This window comes from Dermacentor variabilis, chromosome 1 (assembly GCF_050947875.1).
Source record: "Dermacentor variabilis isolate Ectoservices chromosome 1, ASM5094787v1, whole genome shotgun sequence".
Classification (NCBI taxonomy): Eukaryota; Metazoa; Arthropoda; class Arachnida; order Ixodida; family Ixodidae; genus Dermacentor; species Dermacentor variabilis.
The window spans coordinates 218,593,557-218,615,474 of NC_134568.1; the positions used below are offsets into that span (position 1 = coordinate 218,593,557).

A 21,918-nucleotide genomic window follows, 5' to 3' on the forward strand; every position below is an offset into this window, starting at 1 on the left:
TATGCTGCCCCCCCAGTACCCGTACCTATTTTCAAACAGGTCCGATCACCTCCTGCGCGAGAAGGGGCTTTTGTTTGGTGAGGCTAGCGTTCAGGCCTTAACCAGATCGAAGGTTCGGGAGCTCGCTGCAAAGGCGGTAGTTGCGGGGCCGATGTTATCAAACAACGAAAAAGGGTCAGAGGCGCAGCAAGCCGATATTCAGAGCACGCCCGAACTGAATAAAATTGAGCCTGTAGCGTTGAAGGCGCCAGATACTGGAGAGGAAACGCCCGACACGGGAAAGTTAGAAGAGCTATCTACTGATTTGCTCATCGCGCCTACGTCAGACGGACTTGATAGGTTGCTAAAAGTCAGCCGGTCGGCTTTGATAGCCGAGCAAAAGAAGGATGGTAGCCTAGAAAACATACGCTGCAATGTCAAGGAAGGTATCGCCAGGAAAAATGCGCGTTTTGTGGAAAGAGGTGGAGTCCTGTACCGGAAGTATCTAGACCGCAGAGGAGTGGAGTTCGATCAGCTGATCGTGCCTCAATGCTATCGTCAGGATCTGTTGCGCTTGACGCATGGGGGTTCGTGGTCCGGACACCTAGGAGTTAAGAAAACTAAGGACCGTCTCTTGCAAGAGTACTATTGGCCAGGGTGTTTTCGGGACGCAGACCACTTCGTGAGGTCATGTGACACCTGTCAGCGGGTGGGCAAACCAGGGGACAAATCGAGGGCGCCGTTGAAATTGGTACCTATCATTACGGAGCCTTTTAGACGGCTCGTTATTGATACAGTGGGACCTCTGCCGGTAACAGCCACGGGGTACAGACACATTTTGAGTGTGATCTGCCCAGCGACAAAGTTCCCTGAAGCAGTGCCGCTTAAAGAACTCAGCTCATTTGAGATAGTCAATGCACTACTGTCCATATTTGCGCGAGTTGGTTTTCCTGCAGAAATCCAATCAGATCAGGGCACAGTGTTTACTAGCGCTTTGACGACAACTTTTCTCGAAAGGTGTGGGGTAAAGCTGCTACACAGCTCAGTGTACCACCCACAGTCGAATTCCGTTGAGAAGCTCCACTCCGTCATGAAGCGCGTGTTGAGAGCCTTGTGTTTTGAACATCAAACTGACTGGGAGCTGTGTCTGCCTGGGGGGATGTTTGCATTAAGAACCGCGCCGCATGCAGCTACGGGGTTTTCGCCAGCTGAGCTGGTGTACGGTCGCTCGCTTCGGTCTCCGCTTCGCATGCTTCGAGAATCATGGGAAGGCAGGGGCGACGACCCAGTCGTGGTGGAGTGCGTGCTTAAGCTCCTCGAACGCTTAAGAAGGGCACAGGAGTTGTCAGGTGAAGCAATGACAAAGGCCCAGCAGAGGGCCAAGGTTTATTATGATCGGACCGCCAGGGCCCGTCGTTTTGAGGTGGGCGATGAGGTCATGATATTGCGCACATCGCTAAACAACAAACTAGACGTGCAGTGGGAGGGCCCAGCACGAATTGTTCAGAAACTGTCGGACGTTAACTACGTGGTAAGTCTGCCAGGAAAGCGGAAAGCACAGCAAGTTTACCACTGTAATCTGCTCAAACCTTATAGACAAAGGGAAGCAGTGGTGTGCATGATGGTAAACGTTCCTGAAGAGCTTCCGGTCGAGCTTCCGGGACTAGGCTCAGTGACGAACAGGGAAGACACCGGTCAAGTCATTAGTGACCTTATCAGTAAAGCACCGCTGTCGCCTGAGCAGAAAACCGAACTACACCAGCTATTACAAGAGTTTCAAGGTCTGTTCTCTGAGAGGCCTGGTAGGACTTCTGTACTTACTCATGATATAGAACTTACCTCCCCAGAGCCAGTACGATCCAAGGCGTATCGGGTGTCACCCCGCCAGAGCGATATTATGGAGGCTGAGGTAAAGAAAATGCTACAGCTCGGTGTTATTGAGGCAGGTGAGAGTGATTATACCTCCCCTTTGATTTTAGTTGAGGTACCGGGCAAGGAACCTCGTCCTTGCGTCGACTACCGCAGGCTTAATTCCATCACTAAGGATCAAATTTATCCGATCCCTAACATCGAGGAGCGCCTTGAGAAAGTTAGTAGCGCTCAGTTTATTTCCACCCTAGATCTTGTCAGGGGTTATTGGCAGGTTCCACTCACAGAAGAGGCTAGTAGGTATGCGGCGTTCATTTCACCAATGGGAACATTCCGTCCTAAAGTGTTGAGTTTTGGTTTGAAGAACGCGCCATACTGTTTTTCAAGCCTCATGGATAAAGTGTTGCGGGGACAGCAAGAATTCGCTTTACCGTATCTAGACGACGTAGCGATATTCTCCGCATCCTGGTCTGAGCATATGGCACACTTGCGGGCAGTGCTAACCCGCCTGCGCAAGCGGGCTTGACAGTCAAGGCTCCTAAGTGCCAGTTAGCACAGGCCGAGGTTGTCTACCTCGGTCACGTGATTGGTCAGGGTCGTCGCCGCCCCTCTGAAATAAAGGTGGCCGCTGTGCGAGACTTTCCGCAACCGCGCACGAAGACCGATATTCGGTCGTTCTTAGGTGTCGCCGGCTTCTATCAGAGGTACATCCCCAGGTACTCTGATATCGCGGCTCCCCTGACGCATGCTCTAAGAAAGTCAGAGCCCCATACAGTCGTCTGGGACGAGACAAAGGAAAGAGCTTTTAGCGCCCTAAAGAGTGCCCTAACAAGCCAGCCTGTGCTACGATCGCCAGACTATACAAAAGGGTTCGTTGTTCAGTGCGATGCTAGTGAGCGAGGCATGGGCGTTGTACTGTGCCAACGGGAAAAGGGAGAAGTAGAACACCCCGTCCTGTATGCTAGTCGTAAGCTGACCAGTCGTGAGCAGGCGTATAGCGCCACCGAGAAAGAGTGTGCATGTCTCGTGTGGGCCGTTCAGAAATTGTCATGCTATCTAGCCGGCTCGAGGTTTATCATTGAGACGGATCACTGCCCTCTCCAATGGCTGCAGACCATCTCTCCCAAAAATGGCCTCCTCCTGCGCTGGAGCCTCGCTTTGCAACAATATTCCTTTGAGGTGCGTTACAAAAAGGGGAGTCTCAACGGTAACGCCGATGGCTTAAGTCGAAGCCCCTAACGTAGGAATCAGCCTCAAAATTGTTTGTTACTGATGTTTTTCTTCCTGAGGCAGGATTGTTTAACATATTGCTTTTGTTTAGTGTTTCAAAGTGATGATATGCTTTCTAGTGCAATTTTCCAATTTGTGGACGCGTTCTGAGTGATGCTAGACTACTGTAAGGAACTAGGCAGTGGTATAAAAAGGGGAAAGAGCCTGGCAGGGCTTAGTGAGGGTTGTGCCGTGCTTGCTGACTGAGCGGTTGAGTTTCAGCGTAGTTCTAACGCTTGCCGGGAACGAGAACAAGAATGTGAACTCTCCCGAAGTCACTTTGCAGTGTCCTGTGCGAACCTGAACGAGAGAACGAGGCCTTCTCTGTGCGCTGCGCTCAAGAAACGTCGAGGGACGCCCGACTTCGGTTATGAGCATCATCGAGCGACATCCCTCCGGACAGCGGATGCAGTCCCCTGTCCATCGGGATCTCCTTCCCCCGGCGGGGCGGTCTGTTACGTTTCGCCTACGACGCGCGGTTTAGCCGGCGCGATTGCAACAAAGCGGCAGACATTTTGGGCCGTTCGGCGTCGCCGCTACGCTCCCCGCCAGGCGTTTCCAGGCGTTTCCAGGCGTTTCCAGGCGTTTCCAGGCGTTTCCAGGCATGTTCCGATGCCACGTGTCTTCATGTGCGTGTGTGAGTGTATGTGCCATTGTGCCCGACCGGCGGCGATGCGACAGCAGGGGGTCACCTTCTCCTTCCAGTCATTGTGCCCGACCAGAGGCGCTACGAGAGCCGAAGTTACCTTCTCCTCCCAGTCTTTGTGCCCGACCGGCGGCGCTACGACAGTGTGCGTCACCTTAGCCCATTGTACAATCACGTGCTCGTCTATTGAGGGGTTCCTTCTTGCCCTCAACTGCGAGAGTATAAAAACAGCTGCCCCCGGACGCCAAAAGGAGGGCTCCGATTTCTTCTGTTGAGTAAAGTGCTCTCCCGTCTCTCTACTTCGGTCAACCTGACCGCCAACTCTTTGCGATGTTAAAATAAACAAGTTGTTTTGTTGTTACCAGTCGACTCTTGCTTTGCCGGGACCTTCGGATGCTTCCAGTTGTACCCCAGGCCGCCAGGCCAACGCTACCCTTGGGGCTTGCGACCCAGGTGCAACCACGGGCGTCAGCGCCGAGTTCCCAACAAATCGTACCAGCGGGTACGACCACAACAACTCGTACCAGCGGTGCGATTCAAACACGCCGGAAAGGTGTTGTTGACTTTTATTTTTCGATCGTCAGGGGCGATTACTGATAAAATTTGCTAAATCTTGAGAGACTATCAATTGTTTCCGATATTGTGAAACGCCGGATCGGCTGCGTGTCGCAATCGAGAACAACCGACGTGGAAAATTGACGAATGGGGTCATCTTGTTCTGCGACAATGCCCGTCCCCACGTCGTTGATGTGGTTAATACAAAGCTGCCAAAGTTCAAGCGGGAAACGCTGCAACATCCGCCATACAGCTCAGACCTGCGCCTTGCGACTTCCACATTTTGGGGCAACCGTAAAAGCAGCTTAAGGGAACCAGATTCGTCTCGGACGATGACGTGAAAGTCAGTTGCAGACGTTTTGAAGCAGCAACCCAAGGAGCCTTATGAGACGGGAATTACGCGACTCGTTAGTCAATAGGACAAATGTCTAAATGCTCATGGAGGCTACTTTTATACAATGTACCCCGTTTGTCATATATTCGCATTGGCTCACTTTCATTTGACTCGCCCTCGTATGTTCTGCAGAAATCCTGCTTTTTATACTTGCTCTCTACTGCGACTATAATTTCTGTGCAACCACTCACGATACACGACCGGTGACAGCTGCTCCTGCGTAATACATTGGAACAAATGACAGCGTCATTGAGATTTTTCACTGGCTGTTGCATACGTATACACGAATGTAAACAAGGATTTTGAATGACAAACTTTCATTAACATATTTGTCCTCAACTTGTTCATTTCATGGCCTTTACACTTTTCATATCAGCGGCATGGACTGCTTTGCTGGTTTCGAACTGATGTAGTTCTAAAGTTCGTGTGATATTCTCTTTACTTATTAAATAGACAAAAACATGGAAGCATTGACACCAGTTATGTTCGGCACAATTTTTGGCATATACGAGTATAATATTTTACGACAAAATACATATTTTACTTCTATTGACCGTGCGTAGCGTTCAAGAATTCGTTTGCAGTATCTTTGGCAATGACAATGCAGTTATTATTCACGTATTTGATCCCTAGGCAAATTGTTTAAGAGGAAGCTTTAGCTTGGGCCCAACTCCAACGCGGCCTATTCAGATACATTTAAAACGCAGAAGCGCTTTTCTGAGATAACTCCTGAATCGCTTTTAATGAAATTTGTTGCATTTGAGAGAGTAAGTTAAATTGTAGTGTCTGTTGGAAGCGGAATTTTGATTTAGGGCCGGAACTTTGTTTAAAATATTTTGAAAAATTCGAAACTTCGAAAAAAAATAAAAGGGCGAAGTTTAAAAATTAATAGCTTTGCATCAAGAACAGATATCGCGGTTATGTAAACGGCATCCATTACACCATTCAAAGCGGACAAATTCGATATGTCTATTTGTATGTTACGTGAATTTTTTATCTTATGTACAAATGTACTTCAAGTGCCGTATTTACATATTACTTAATTTTTAGACTCATGTGTAACATATCAATTTTGTCCGCTGTAGATGTACTATTATGTGCAATTCACAGCATTGTGATATAAATTTTCATTGCTGATTTACAGAGTTGTAAACTTCATTGTTTCGTTTTCTGAAAATTTTTTATTTTTGCCACTTTTTTTCCATAATATATTGACGACCTAAATCGAAAATTCGAAACAAACAGTCACTAGAATTTAAGTTTTTCTTTTAAATACAACAAACTTCATCAAATTTGGTGCAGTGGTTGCCGAGAAAAACGAATTCTCCTTCTGCATGTATTTAGATAGGAACATCCGACCTAATGTTTCCTCTTAGGAGGAGGCCGAGCTGCAATGTGAGCCCCCCCCCCCTCCCCCTCCGAACGAAATTTCTGGCTACGCCGCTGTTCGCCACATATATTTTCGCTAACACAGCAAATGACTGCTTGTATTTTAGCTCTTCCAACACTGCAGCTAATACATCATCGTGCTTATACCACGGGCTTGTACGCAAGGACGGTTGAAATGACCAATTTTCTTTCTTTCTTTCCTTATTTTTTTTTGTAGTTTCGGGGTACCGAAGGTGTGCTGGCAGGCTGATTTCAATATCTGCTGATCTAAGATTTTATTTTGAGCTTACCGACAAAAAAAAATTATTCTGGGGCTTTACGTGCGAAAATCAGAACCTGATTGTGAGGCACGCTGTAGAGAGAGAGAGAGAGAAAACATTTATTTATGATGAGCTGGGGGGCCTCCTCGCAGTGTGGAGCCGTTAGTTCAGGGCCCCACTGGCTCGCGCCACTCCGCGTGGCCGCCGGATCAGCCGTCGCTGCTCTTGTGGGTCTCAGCTGGTCAGCGCAGTCTCCCAGGAGGAAGGGGAAGGTGAAGGAATTGAGGAGTAGCCCGGAGGGTGTGGGCACTCCCAGGTGCAATGATATACTGTGGGATTTGCTCCACAATAGGGACAGTATGAGGGATATTGTGTGGGGTGGAAGAGGTGAAGATAAAAGAGGCAGGGAAATGAATTAGTTTGAAGCTGTCGCCACGCGACGGCATCTTCTCGATTAAGGGAATTATGTGGTGGAGGGAAGTGTCTCCTGGTATCTCTGTAATATTGTAGAGTTTCAGTGTAGTTCAGTGGTTCTGTCGGTGCGTCGTCTGGGTTGGACAGCTCTTCCAATGGCGCCCGGTTAGCGAGGTCTCGGGCTACCGCATTAGCGCGTTCATTACCATGGAGAGAGGCGTGTCCAGGTGTCCAGACGATACGCACCCTGTGTAACGCTGTGGGGTGTAATGATGTAAGGATGCGGTGTGTGTAGGGTGTCACCCTCCCTTGTGCCAAAGTCCTGCAGGCGGTCTGAGAATCAGTGACCACTGTGATAGGTCCATCCGGCGCCGGCATGGTTGAAGCGTGTACGATGGCTAGGGCAATAGCAGCCTCTTCCGCCGTGCCACTGTCCACAGTGTTGAGCGTGGCCGAAGCTCTCAGAATGTCTGCTCTATCTAGTACAAGACATAGGGCACGTTTCTGTGGGTAGGGGGCCACGTCGGTGTATAGGACTGGAGTGTTTGATTTGTCATCGCCAAGTAGGCGAGCCAGGGCTTGTGCTCTTGCCTTTCGTCGACCTCTATGACGGTCAGGGTGCATATTCCGTGGAATTGGGGCCACGTGAATTTTGTTGCGAATGCTAAGCGGAAAAAGCGTGCGGTTTTCCTGTTGTGGTTTTCTTGGTATTTGATATCCTAGCCGAGATAGAATGTGGCATCCTTGCATTGTTCGTTGCAGACGTTGCAATTGGCTGTTAAAATGGCCTTCAACTAGTTCGCGGATGGTGTTGTGCACCCCCAGTCGTAGTAGGAGCCGCGTAGACGCATGTTGGGGTAGTCCCAGCGCTGCCTTTAGTGCCGTACGGAGGAGGGTGTCCATCTGGTGCATCTCAGTCTGAGTCAGATTATGATAGGGGAGGTGGTAGGTTAATCGGCTAATTATGAGGGCTTCCACGATTCGGAGTACGTCTTTTTCTTTCAGTCCTTGTCGGCGGTTTGTAATGCGCTTTGTCATGTGCGTTATTTGGGTAACTTGTTGGCGGAGCACGTGTAGGGTATATGTGGCCTTCCCGTTGTGTTGTATGTGAAGTCCTAGTACACGTAGTCTGTCTACCCTTGGAATAACGTTGCCATTGAGATGCAATGTGATGGCTGGTGGAATATCGGCCTTGTTCCGTTTTTTGAATACAAGCAGGAGCTCCGACTTCTCAGCTGCGCATGTGAGTCCTCCGGCTATTGCATACTCTTGAACTATATTTACGGCTTCCTGTAGTGCGTCTTGAATGGCGCCGTCTGACCCTGTGGTCACCCAGATTGTAATATCATCGGCGTACAGGGCGTGCTGCACGTTCGGAAGTTTGTCGAGGAGCGGTGGTAGCTTTGCCATCGCCACGTTGAACAGGGTGGGTGAGAGAACCGAACCCTGGGGAGTCCCTCTGCCCGAAAGTTTTATAATATCCGACCGAATATCACCTAGGCCGATGGTGGCTGTTCGGTCCGATAAAAAGGCTCGGACATAATCATAGATGCGCTTTCCGCATCGGGAGAATGCAAGGTTGTTTAGAATGAGGTCATGTGAGACGTTATCGAAGGCTCCTTTGAGGTCCAACGCCAGACCTTCCGGATTAATTTTGATCACCTGGGGTTTTTTAATGTGTACCCAATGTACGGTACACGGGCGTTGTTGCATTTCGCCCCATCGGAATGCGGCCACCGCAGCCGGGATTCGATCCCGTAACCTCGTGAGTGAGTGAGTGAATAAACTTTAATGCAGGTCCGGCGAGGACGCGAACTCGTCGCGCACCCGGCTAGTCACACGTCGGGACCAGCAGGTCTAGCCCACCGGCCCGGTCGCGGGCACGCCGGACGGACAGGATTTGCTTTTCTAGAGCGGGCCTACGCAGAAGCGAGTCCCGCTCCTCCTTGATGAACTTGGGGTATGTCGACCCGCACTCCCAGAGCATGTGAGGTAGAGTGGAGGTCTGGCCGCAGGACGGGCAGGCATCGTCACGATACACGTCGGGGTAAGCCTCGTGGAGAGCGGACAGACACGGATATGTGCTGGTCCGTAGAAGCCTAAGCGAAACGGCTTGCGCCCTGTTCAACTTGGGGTGAGGGGGTGGAAAGACCATTCTGGACATGTAGAAATATTTAATAATCTCGTTGTGAGTAGCGGGAGCGTCCCTGTGACCGTAGAGAGGAGTCAGTGCTCCTTATAGAGGAAGCGCGGTCGGTGAGGTCACGCGCAGGCTCGTGAGCAGACTCATTGAGGTTCGGGGGAGCACCCTCGACCGATCCTACGTGAGCGGGAAACCAGTGAATTGAATGGTTTGTGAGAGCATGTGGACTCGAGCCGCTAAGAAGACGAACAGCTTCCTTGGCGATGCAACCCTTCTGAAAAGCCCTAACTGCCGTTTTGGAATCACTATAGATTTCGGACCCACGACCGTCTAGCAGGGCGAGGGCGATGGCGACTTGCTCGGCGACTCCGGGGTCTGAAGTGCGAATCGAGGCGCTATTGGAAATCTTTCCGCTCGAGTCGACCACGACGACGGCAAAGGTCTTCCCGTCCCTGTACTCCGCGGCGTCGACGAAGCTTGCTCTAATGTCGTGTTGCTTGATCTGTTTGAGGATGGCTGCTGCTCTGGCCTTGCGTCTGCCCTCGTTGTGGATGGGATGGACGTTTCGGGGCACAGGGGCCACTACGAACTTGTCTCGAATGCACCTAGGGATCGGGGTACTGACCATCGGGAATTCCGCAGGGTGGTGACCCAGCTCTTCGAGGATGCGTTTACCTGCCGCTGTGGTGGTCAGGCGACTGAGTTGCGCGCGTTCTTGGGCTTCGGCAATCTCCTCGGCGGTGTTATGTACCCCCAGCTTCAAGAGATCCTCGATATGGGTCCTGATGGGTAGCCAAAGAGCCCTGTTGACTACTTTGCGGATGAGAACGTTGAGCTTGTCTCGCTCCGCTCTGAGCCAGTTGTGCATAGAAATCGTGTACGTGAGGTGGCAGCGCAACTAGGCCACTAAGCAACCACGGCGGGTAGCTTATCATATATGGGCCGTTTTGCATGGCTGTGTTGTGTGGAACCTTGCGAGCTGACATGCTTATGAATAAATGTAGCAGCAGGTTAGCATGGTGGGCACGCTTGTACCGCTACACCCAGACAACGACAAGACGTCATGCATAATTACGCGGAAAGATTAGGAGTTTGCAGGCTACGCCCAATTCTGCACGAAGGTTTCATCTCTATGCCCTCGCTTCGGGAAATGGGAACATTGTGCTATCATATGTTCGTGTGCTCTAACAAATCACCAAATGACTAGTCCCTTCCATACCCGTAACAGCTACGCCAGTAGTGCTTTCGAAATTGCACCCAAATTGCACCCAAAAAAATTGCACAAACAGGCCTGGAGTGCGGCCTGATCCCGGTGACCAGAACCGGTAACCCACTCTCTCACCAGAGCAGGATTGGCCACCCTGGTGCAGTACTTGGCCACAACCTCCTATATGAATACAACAATCAAACCCCGGCCCTCAGTCCCCAGCAGCCGCGAAGCAACTGACCACGGCGGCGGTCAGACCTGCGACGCAGCAGAGTGTGCTAAGAATCCCTGGCTCCAGACAGGCCGCCATTGGAACATGAACCTGGCAACGTTTAACGCTAGAACATTATCTAGTGAGGCGAGTCTAGCAGTGTTATTGGAGGAATTATAGGGCAGTAAATGGGATATAATAGGACTCAGTGAAGTTAGGAGGCCAAAAGAAGCATATACAGTGCTAAAAAGCGGGCACGTCCTGTGCTACCGGGACTTAGCGGAGAGACGAGAACTAGGAGTCGGATTCCTGATTAATAAGAATATAGCTGGTAACATACAGGAATTCTATAGCATTAACGAGAGGGTGGCAGGCCTTGTTGTGAAACTTAACAAGAGGTACAAATTGAAGGTAGTACAGGTCTACGCCCCTACATCCAGTCATGATGACCAGGAAGTCGAAAACATTTATGAAGACGTGGAATCGGCGATGGGTAAAGTGAAAACAAAATACACTATACTGATGGGCGACTTCAATGCCAAGGTAGGCAAGAAGCAGGCTGGAGACAAGTCAGTGGGGGAATATGGCATAGGCTTTAGGAATAGCAGGGGAGAGTTATTAGTAGAGTTTACAGAACAAAATAATATGCAGATAACGAATACCTTTTTCCGCAAGCGGGTTAGCCGAAAGTGGACGTGGAGGAGCCCGAATGGTGAGACTAGGAATGAAATCGACTTCATACTCTGTGCGAACCCTGGAATCATACAAGATGTAGCCGTGCTCGGCAAGGTGCGCTGCAGTGACCATAAGATGGTAAGGACTCGAATTAGCGTAGACTTGAGGAGGGAACGGAAGAAACTGGTACATAAGAAGCCAATAAATGAGTTAGCGGTAAGAGGGAAATTAGAGGAATTCCGGATCAAGCTACAGAACAGGTATTCGGCTTCAACTCAGGAAGACGACCTCAGTGTTGAAGCAATGAACGACAATCTTATGGGCATCATTAAGGAGTGCGCAATAGAAGTCGGTGGTAACTCCGTTAGGTAGGAGACCAGCAAGCTATCGCAGGAGACGAAAGATCTGATCAAGAAACGCCAATGTATGAAAGCCTCTAATCTTACAGCTAGAATATAACTGGCAGAACTTTCGAAGTTAATCAACAAGCGTAAGACAGCTGACATAAGGAACTGTAATATGCATAGAATTGAACAGGCTCTCAGGAACGGAGGAAGCATAAAAGCAGTGAAGAAGAAACTAGGAATAGGCAAGAATCAGATGTATGCGTTAAGAGACAAAGCCGGCAATATCGTTACTAATATGGATGAGATAGCTCAAGTGGCTGAGGAGTTCTATAGAGATTTATACAGTACCAGTAACACCCACGACGATAATGTGAGAGAGAATAGTCTAGAGGAACTTGAAATCCCACAAGTAACGCCGGAATAAGTAAAGAACGCCTTGGATGCTATGCCAAGGGGGAAGGCAGCTGGGGAGGATCAGGTAACAGCAGATTTGTTGAAGGATGGTGGGAACATTGTCCTAGAAAGACTGGCCACCCTATGTACACAATGCCTCGATCATGACCTCGAACGTGCCGGAATCTTGGAAGAACGCTAACATAATCCTAATCCATAAGAAAGGGGACGCCAAAGACTTGAAAAATTATAGACCGATCAGCTTACTGTCCGTTGCCTACAAAGTATTTACTAAGGTAATCGCAAATAGAATCAGGAACACCTTAGACTTCTGTCAACCAAAGGACCAGGCAGGATTCCGTAAAGGCTACTCAACAATAGACCATATTCACACTATCAATCAGGTGATAGAGAAATGTGCAGAATATAACCAACCCTTATATATAGCCTTCATTGATTACGAAAAAGCGTTTGATTCAGTCGAAACCTCAGCAGTCATGGAGGCATTACGGAACCAGGGTGTAAATAAGCCATATGTAAAAATACTGGAAGATATCTATAGCGGCTCCACAGCCACCGTAGTCCTTCATAAAGAAAGCAACAAAATCCCAATAAAGAAAGGCGTCAGACAGGGAGATACGATCTCTCCAATGCTATTCTCAGCATGTTTACAGGAGGTATTCAGAGGCCTGGAGTGGGAAGAATTGGGGATAAAAGTAGATGGAGAATACCTTAGCAACTTGAGATTCGCTGATGATATTGCCTTGCTTAGTTACTCAGGGGACCAACTGCAATGCATGCTCACTGACCTGGAGAGGCAAAGCAGAAGGGTGGGTCTGAAAATTAATCTGCAGAAAACTAAAGTAATGTTTAACAGTCTCGGAAGAGAACAGCAGTTTACGATAGGTAGCGAGGCACTGGAAATGGTAAGGGAATACATCTACTTAGGGCAGGTAGTGACCACGTATCCGGATCATGAGACTGAAATAACCAGAAGAATAAGAATGGGCTGGGGGGCGTTTGGCAGGCTTTCTCAAATCATGAACAGCAGGTTGCCACTATCCCTCAAGAGAAAAGTGTATAACAGCTGTGTCTTACCAGTACTCACGTATGGGGCAGAAACCTGGAGGCTTAGGAAAAGGGTTCTGCTGAAATGGAGGACGACGCAACGAGCTATGGAAGGAAGAATGATGGGTGCAACTTTAAGGGATAAGAAAAGAGCAGATTGGGTGAGGGAACAAACGCGGGTAAATGACATTTTAGTTGAAATCAAGAAAAAGATAGGGGGGGGGGGGGCATGGGCCGGACATGTAATGAGGAGGGAAGATAACCGATGGTCATTAAGGGTTACGGAATGGATTCCAAGGGAAGGGAAGCGTAGCAGGGGGCGGCAGAAAGTTAGGTGGGCGGATGAGATTAAGAAGTTTGCAGGGACAACATGGCCACAATTAGTACATGACCGGGTTAGTTGGAGAAGTATGGGAGAGGCCTTTGCCCTGCAGTGGGCGTAACCAGGCTGATGATGATGACCTCGAATGGATCCCAGCACATATGGGAGAAGTAACCACGAATGTCCCTCCTAACCTCAACGAGAATACCCACCGAACCGCGCGAAAACTAACCCACCGCGGCACAACACAGTGACGGCCAAACACCCCGCAACCCCCTGGGAAGGGGAAAGGATTGCGGCGGATGCGATGGAAAACACGGAGGAGGCGACGATGACAAAGAAGCGATAAAAGACGCGGAGACAGACTGGTCACGTACCACGACATACTGACACACTACACTAAACAAAGAGAAGCATACCCTCAACCCCACACACAAACAACTCGACAGGTCTCAAGAAACAGATTGGAGAAGATTGCAAACCAGAACGTTCCGAAACCCAGTACACTTAAGCAAAGTAAATTCAACACAATACCCAGACGCGAGCTGCAAGCTCTGCAAGCACGAACACGCAGGCATGGCACACATCTTATGGAAATGCACAGAGATCAGATCAATATATGTAGAGGACAACATAGAACCGGACCTTCTCGAGGAGCGATGGCTAAGCGCTCTGACTAGCTCGGAACTACTCGACCTACTATGGGCTATCCAGCGGGCCCGGGCAGCGGTGGAAAGGCTATGCCTCACCGCACATAATGCCCGGGTACCCTGAGCCCGGGCTGGCAACCTCGCAGGTCCTTTTCCTATTAACATTTTTTCCGTCCGTCCGAAAAGCGAAACGTGAGCATTTCGAATTAGGCGCCAGTCAGAATGCACCGCCACCGTCATTCTACACCACTCAAGCACGCAGCGCCTCTGTACCACGAGTGCTAGATTTTCTTTCCTCCATGCACGAATGTATCCGACAAAGCTGCTTCCGAGCGCCATGCTTATGTTTAGATTAAAGTACACTATTATATTCTAGTACATTCTAGTTTGGATCACGTTTCGCGCTTACACATAGTATGCGGTGTTGTAGCTGTCGCAAACTACTTTTGCGCCATCTGCAGTCAGATTGAAGAACGATTGAGTTTGTGATATTATTTTAATGACCTTGGCCGTCTAAAGATGTCGCTGTTGTTGGACACGTATAATTGTCTGCGAGCGCTGTAAATGTGTATGATACCGTATTGTGCTTAGTGTTGCTTGTTGCGCTTCCTCGTGTTTACTTTGGCTGCACTTTTCGCTTGCTACGTAAGTTGTTTCAAGCCAGGCAGTGCTAATCTACAGAAAGTGCATTAAGGTGAGTCCTTCGGCGACCTTTGGTTTCTTGCCCCGTTTTGTATTTCCCTGTTTGCGCACACACATGCCATCATATGTGCATCAACTGTGAATAACTGAGTTGAGTCTCAGTTACTTCCGCAGTATCTTTTACAAATGTACAGGTGCGCCTATTGTTTTGTGCAATGCTGCCTTTCCAAAGCCGCTGTATTTCAGATTGGATCTTAAACGGGAATTATATTTAAAAAGAAAAGACTCAACAGGTCCGATTGTCATCCCCATTTGCGTGTGGGGGCTGACCGGCGTAACGGGCAACGGGCTCAACATTCGATCAATGTATGTTCATGTGAAACTGTTAACGCAAAAGGATAGAAAGTTGGGCGAGTTGGTACGGTAACATGGTCTTGAATTGCAGCATGAAGTGACACAGACAGATGCTGTCTCGTCCTGTCTGCTTCTAGTCTCAGTCTGTGTCACTTCGCGCTACTATTCAATATCATGAAGCTCTGAACGTGTCGTCCATGGATAATTAAGCTTCGATATATTTCTGTGGCCAGCAGTAGGCGTTAGGACGATAAATTCTTTTAATTACAATTCTGACCAACTTATCTGTGACCTTCGTGGCGCTTGGAAGTGATATCATTGTATGTGCGTTGTGGGGAAATCGGTTGTTGACACGGCAGAAAAAAAAAAAAAAGTTGCAGGCGCGCACATTGGGAGGGGCGGCTTTAGTTTGTTCGACCAAGTTTGTCAAACCAATGCTCTCCAACTCTTCTGGCGACGCGTACTAACGTTCTGTAGAAAACGTTCTCAAATTAGATTCTCTCGGACGTATGTCGCTAGTCAATTTACGTTTTCATCCGGTACCGAGAATTCCGTTTTTTCATTTGTATTGAATTGCCGTTACAAGCTTGAGACATGAAATGGCTGCAATACGAATAGATACTTGACCCCAACCTAATTCAGCGCGCGAGTTTTTACAAATTTGTCCCGCGCCGAAACTTAGGCGGTTGTTCACTAGTTGAGTAGTACATTGCCACTTTTTAAATAAAACAAGTTGCAGCTCCAAGTTGTGAAAGTTGCAACTCGCGTACCGGTGTCGCAGTGTCAGCTAGCAACATCACCTTGTTTATTTATGCACATTACGTTTTGTTAATTGTTCCTTTGACTTGTTCATTCTACTGTAAACAACACGTGCACACCAGATGAGCCAAATAAGTACTTTTCCTTGCAGGCCCCATGTGTAATAGAGCTCTGAAGAGTTGTAATCAATGCAACACGTTTGCACATATCTTGAAAGTCCTATTTCCTCTTTTGGTGGGTAAAGCCCAGTACGTGTCATACTTCAGAAGTGATGTTGCATTTTTTGTGCAATCCTTGTTATTTCTGCCCTTGTGCAAACGGCTGGACAGATTTCGCTGAATTAAAGGAATTAAAGTCTTCCCCAAGCTGTTGCAGTTGTTGTTGCAACGAATGCAGTAGATGGCTTTCAACACGTTGATTTCACAATATCGCAATTTTCAGCTTGAACACACACTTCAAAAAGGAGTGCTACATACATCCAAATATAGCAGCTGAAGTTAGTTGCATGTGGAACATGCAGAAGTTTCTGCATTCATGCAAAAAGTAAAAAGTTCGGTGGCAGGATTTGTGCTTTGAACTGATCATTTCCAGCATTAACCTAATGTAATACTTTTTATCTGACTATATATCTTTAAGTTAAAATGTAGTTTGCTCATATTCAACAATTGTTCTAGATATGATTGAACATGCAGTCGTTTTGTCGGTTAAAATGGTATAAACTAAAGCGTGTACTGGGCAGGCTATTACAGTTATATGTTATGATGCAATAAGTAATTCAGGTGTTTGCAAAATGAATAAGATATATATTACTCCGACTCTGACGTTATGGCCCCTTCAAACACAGAAAAATCAACAGTAATACAGAAAGCTTGAGCAGCAAGATCCATGTCACATTCCTTGCATACTGATGCGGGTGAAATACAAGAACACCCATGTATTGCGCATTAGGTGCATGGTAAAGAACTCTAGGTGGTCCAAATTAAACCGGAATCCCCTACTACGGTGTGCCTCATAATCGTATCATGGTTTTGGCATGTAGAACTCCAGAACTTAATTTAATTTTAGTCCTTGCAGCTGGGACTTCATTACATTTACTTGTGTTTTTTTTTTCTGTCTGTCCTGAACTTGAAACAGGTAAACAATTGGTTTCAATGGATGGGGTGGAATAATTGGTGAAAAGCAAGCCATTTGATGTCGTCTATACCAGTGTCAAACGTTGATTCATGCCACAATGGGATGAATAATTCGGTAGGCAGTGGAAAGCAGAGCTAAAACCCTCTCGTGTATGTAGCATCTTCTTCCAGGCACCCAGCCCTGAAAGCAGCGATTAAATGTCTAATTATTTGTATGCTACTTTAAGGCTGCATATTGTAAATTACACAAAGGCAGAATGTTACACTAATATGCATTTATGGTTCTGTCATGGTTATCCTGTGCCTGACACTATAAGTGCAGTATGGAAGCAAGGTGACAAGAATTAGTGTAATGATAAACCAAATGTAAGTGTTGGCACTCCAGACATGAGAGACGGAGTGGAAAACAGCACTACACTGAATTTCAGCTCAACAGTAGTAAGGAATACAGAAAGAATCACACAAAATGCTGCCAGGATACATCACAGATTACTTAAACTCCTCGCTACCAGTGTCCACAGTTCTAGGCCGGTATTTTGTAGCGATGCCTTTTCCGATTCTATGCTTTTTCAGGCTTTTTGCGCTTGGCCAGTGGTCAGAGCGACGGTCTGCCCACATTATCAACGGGATCAAGCGGCCGTGTTGTGGTGGATGATAAGAATAGCATAGAATAAGGCATAAGGCATCGCTACAAAATAGCGGCCCTGGACACTTCTTCTAAAGCCAAGTTACCTGAACGAAAAGTTGTGAGGCGTTAAAATCGCATCCCTTTCTCAGCCTGGGCCAGGCACGTACCCAGGGGGGGGGGGCCCAGGGGGGTCCGCCCCCCCCCCCCCAAATCAAGTGGCATAACCCCCCCCCTCCCCACCCACGCCACCACTCCTCACACATTCCTAAAGCGCCGCCAGATCAATGTTGAGACTTGGCAGCTATTAATCGGTCAGCATTATGCTGCCTTTTTCATTCCTTTTAGATGGCGGTAGTTATCGGCATCTCTTGTAATGTGAAGGACAGTTTTCTCATAGATTCCGCACCCGTGCGATTAACTCGAGATGCGTTCAGTTGTCACCATCTATTCAACCGTCATGCGCATAGCTGTTGCTTTTATTAGTTCAACCTTTTTGTTTAGGCTGATCCTGGGACCAGGAAAGGGATGGGGCTGTTACTGAGCTGGTCTGCACTCTCGTGGAATGAGTTGCGGCCAGAGAAAACGCCAATTGCGTTTAACGTTTCCCTTTGCTTCATTATTTCCTTGAGTTACGGCTCGCCGTGAGGCTGGCAGATGCCCGCAACCATATACACGTGATATGGGTTAGATAAGGTGGGAAATAAAATAATGTGAAAGTGCGTCCATCATGAAACCCTGCAATAACCCTTAAACCTATAAGCAAGATGACTGTCACCCGTTACCTCGTCTGTTTTTCCCTAATTGTATAGCACTTTTTGTGCAAAATTGGCAACTGGAAACAAAAATCGCAAGGAGTTGAGAAATTAAGCCATCTACTAAGAGAGAGAGTCAAGGCAACAACCAAACTGCAAGGAAAGTCGAATAATAAAAAAAGTTAACCGTTGTTTATGAGAATATTTATGGATCAACATCTTTTTACTTAAAAAGGAAGTAGAGAAAACGCTGCCGGAAGTGGAGAACAATTACTTGCTTTGAATGACGCTTCTACAGTTATCGGTCGAACCGCCTCACGTAGCCAATTCTCTGTTGTGCTTGTGTGGGTGTTTATCTAAACTTTCGCGGTGAGCGCAGTACATCTAGAATCGCAGAGTCCTGCGCTCTACACGGTTGTGTGGGACTGGCGGCCGCACAGCGTTACGCAATTCGCGGAACTGCCAAAACTGATCAACAAGGCGAAAATAATTGATATTCGAAACTATAACATGAGAAATACTGAAGAAGCTGTAAAAAATGAACGCAGCCTGAAATCAGTAAAAAGGAAACCTGGCTTGGGACAAACCATGATGTATACACTAAATGATAACATCATCAGCAATCTCGAAGATATAGTAAAAGCAGCGGAAAAATTCTAAGCTGACCTGTATACAGTACTCAGAGGAGACACGTAACCTCACTTAGAAACAGTAATGAACAGGATACAGAAACTCTCCTATAACTAGCGATGAGGTCAGAAGGGCCCTGCAAGAAATGAAACGATGAAGAGCGGGAGGAGAAGGTGGAATCAGTCGATTTAATCAAAGATGGAGGAGACATAATGCTTGGAAAACTGGCGGCTCTTTATACGAAGTGTCTATCGACTGCAAGGGTCCCAGAAAACTGGAAGAATGCAGACATTATACTAATCCACAGAAAAAGAGACGTTAAAGAATTGAAAAATTATAGGACCATTAGCTTGCTCCCAGTATTATATAAAATATTTACCAAAATAATTTCCAATAGAATAAAGGAAACACTGGATTTTGTCAACCAAGGGAACAGGCTGGCTTCAGGAAGAGATACTTTACAATGGATCACATCCATGTCATCACTCAGGTTATCGCGAAATCCGCAGAGTACAATAAGCCTCTCTACGTGGCTTATATAGATTACGAAAAGGCATTTGATTCAGTAGAGATACCAGCAGTCATAGAGACACTACGTAATCAAGGAGTACAGAATACGTAAATAGCTTGGAAAATATTGCTACACGCGTGTGGTATTTGTTTGTTAGAACGAGGCGCGTGGGCGCCATCACTCCAGAAAAGAGGAGGAACAACAAACTGGGCTCGCGCTGTGAATCAAACCGGTCAGCGCTGCAACCGTTGCTGTAAATATAATCTAAATAGTTTCTCGTCTTACTGAATCGTCCTTCGCGTAAGAATATCTACAGAGGTTCCCCAGCTACCTTAATTCTACACAAGAAAAGCAGGGAGATACCTATAGAGAAAGGGGTCAGACAGGGAGACAATTTCTCCAAAGCTGTTCACTGCGTGCTTAGAAGAATTCAAGCTATTAAACTGGGAAGGCTTAGGAGTAAAGATCGACGGCATATATCTCAGCAACCTTCGGTTTGCCGATGACATTGTTCTATTCAACAACGATGCAGACGAGTTACAACAAATGATTGGAGACCTTAACTGAGAGAGTGTAAAAGTGGGGTTGAATATTAATATGCAGAAGGCGAAGATAATGATAAATAGTCGGGCAAAGGAACAAGACATCAGGATCGCCAGTCGGCCACTAGAGACTGTGAAGGAGTTCGTTTACCTAGGTCAATTAATCACGGGGAACCCTAATCATGAGAAGGAAATTCACAGAACAATAAAAATAGGTTGGATCGCATACGGCAGACATTGCCAGCTCCTGACTGGAAGCTTACCATTATTATTGAAAAGTAAGGTGTGCACTCAGTGTATTTTGCCAGTGCTGACATATGGGGCAGAGACTTGAGATCAAGTTAAGAACCGCGCAAAGAGCGATCGAACGAAGATTGCTAGGTATAACGTTAAGAGAGACAAAGAGAGCAGTTTGGATCAGAGAGCGAACTGGTATAGAGGATATTCTAATTGACATCAAGAGGAAAAAATGTAGCTGGGCAGGTCATGTAATGCGCCGGTTAGATAACCGTTGGACCATTAGGGCTACAGAATGGGTACCAAGAGAAGGGAAGCGCAGTAGAAGACGGCAGAAAACTATAGATGGTGTGATGAAATTAGGAAATTCGCGGGTGCTAGTTGGAATCGGTTGGCGACAGGACAGGGGTAATTGGAGATCGCAGGGAGAGGCCTTCGTCCTGCAGTGGACATAAAACATGATGATGATGATGATGATGATGATGATGATGGTGGTGGTGGTGGTGGAGGTGGTGGGCCCCCCCCCCGAAAAAAAATCCTGGGTACGTGCCTGGCCTGGGCATTTGTTTGCTTAGCTTCCAAAGTAGGGCACCATATCTTGGCAGGGGCAGCCATTAAAAGAATATGTGGCCACGAATGTTCTGTCAAATATTCCTGTTCACTACCAGTGTCCACATTTATGGATACTTTCTCTAATGCCAAGTGTGTGTCAGCGAAACACTACAAGACATTCAAATCACATGATTTATCAGCCTGCATCATGGTGCACTCTGCTTCAAAAGGAGAGTGCAATGGTTTGGCTGAGGTGGCTGTTAAAAAAACAAGAAAATTGCTGCAATCAGCTCATGAGATGTTTCAGCAACTTGTGTCCATATTTGTGGACATGGCTTTTTGGCTTCAAGATGCTTTTTGTGTCAACAATTTTTTTCTGCGAGCTCCTGAAATATTTAAAAACAGTTACTGATTTGTTTGTCTACATTTTTTTCATTAGTGAAAAAGTTAATCTATTAACGCAGATTTAAAAAAGCCCAAGCTAATAATTTCAATATGGCTTTGAATTCTTTATTTCTTATCAATAATCCTAATACCTTTGTTAGCAGGGGTGTTGATGCCAAACTGATGCATTGCATGCTTTAATCATTCACTGACCTTAGCATCAGTGGCCTTTTTTTTATGCTAAGTCTGTTTTGATTTCTTGTGGTACTCACAGATCACAAAAAAATTGAATTGTGCCTTCACTTACTGAAACCAAAAGCAAGAAGTTCAAACTTTTAGCATGATTGGGATGTGCTCTTGTGTGACCATTGCTGCATTTGCCTACACACTAACATGCTTCTCTGATCAGCCTTATGCTGCTTTCAATTAATGTATGATGTTTGTTAGAGGAGCCTTGATACCAGTCCTTTATTTGCATTTTTTTTCTGTGATAACCTGTTCACAAGTCAGTGGTGGATTGTCCTATCCCTTGTCTATGTTTTGTACTCCTTCTATCTTTCCAAATGGGATGACTAGCCAACGTACCTGTCCTTATGGTCACTTGCAGTGAGCGTTAACTTGCATAATAAAAGAAGTGGTAATCAGCCATCTAATTTGTAAGCACATTAAGTGTGGAAAATTTAGGCTTTAGCATTGTATCATTGTGAATTATTGTTCTGTTGCATTGGAAGTGAAGAAAAAGTATACACGTAAAACAATGTACACTGTATGTTTCTTTAATGGTAATTATATAAATGCAGCTATTTTAGAAGTGATTCCATTGCATTAATAATTCAGCTTTAAATATGTGGCTCATTACACTATGAAGGCACTTTTTGCTGTTGTTTTGCCAAAGTTGTGTTGCTTTGGGTGCTGCAATCAGCACAGTCAATTAAAAATTTTTTAGAATGATTTTGGTTGCTTAAAGGGCAGGTGGGGCATTAAGCACCTTGTGTTTTTTATG

At 46.8% G+C, this 21,918-nt stretch overlaps 1 protein-coding gene across 3 annotated transcripts in view; it reads left to right on the forward strand.

Annotated features, from left to right (window-relative positions):
- Ctr1A (Copper transporter 1A) overlaps positions 1-21,918 on the forward strand; it is a 68,248-nt gene that overhangs the window by 35,782 nt on the left and 10,548 nt on the right. Inside the window, exon 1 of one of the 3 annotated variants that reach the window (XM_075669012.1) lies at positions 14,316-14,485. The exons of 1 other annotated variant lie outside the window; for it this stretch is intronic. The gene's annotated coding sequence lies outside the window, so the exon portion shown is untranslated. Of the gene's footprint in view, positions 1-14,315; positions 14,486-15,760; positions 15,781-21,918 lie in introns of those variants that run through there. One more of the 3 variants, XM_075669027.1, reaches the window with a different exon arrangement.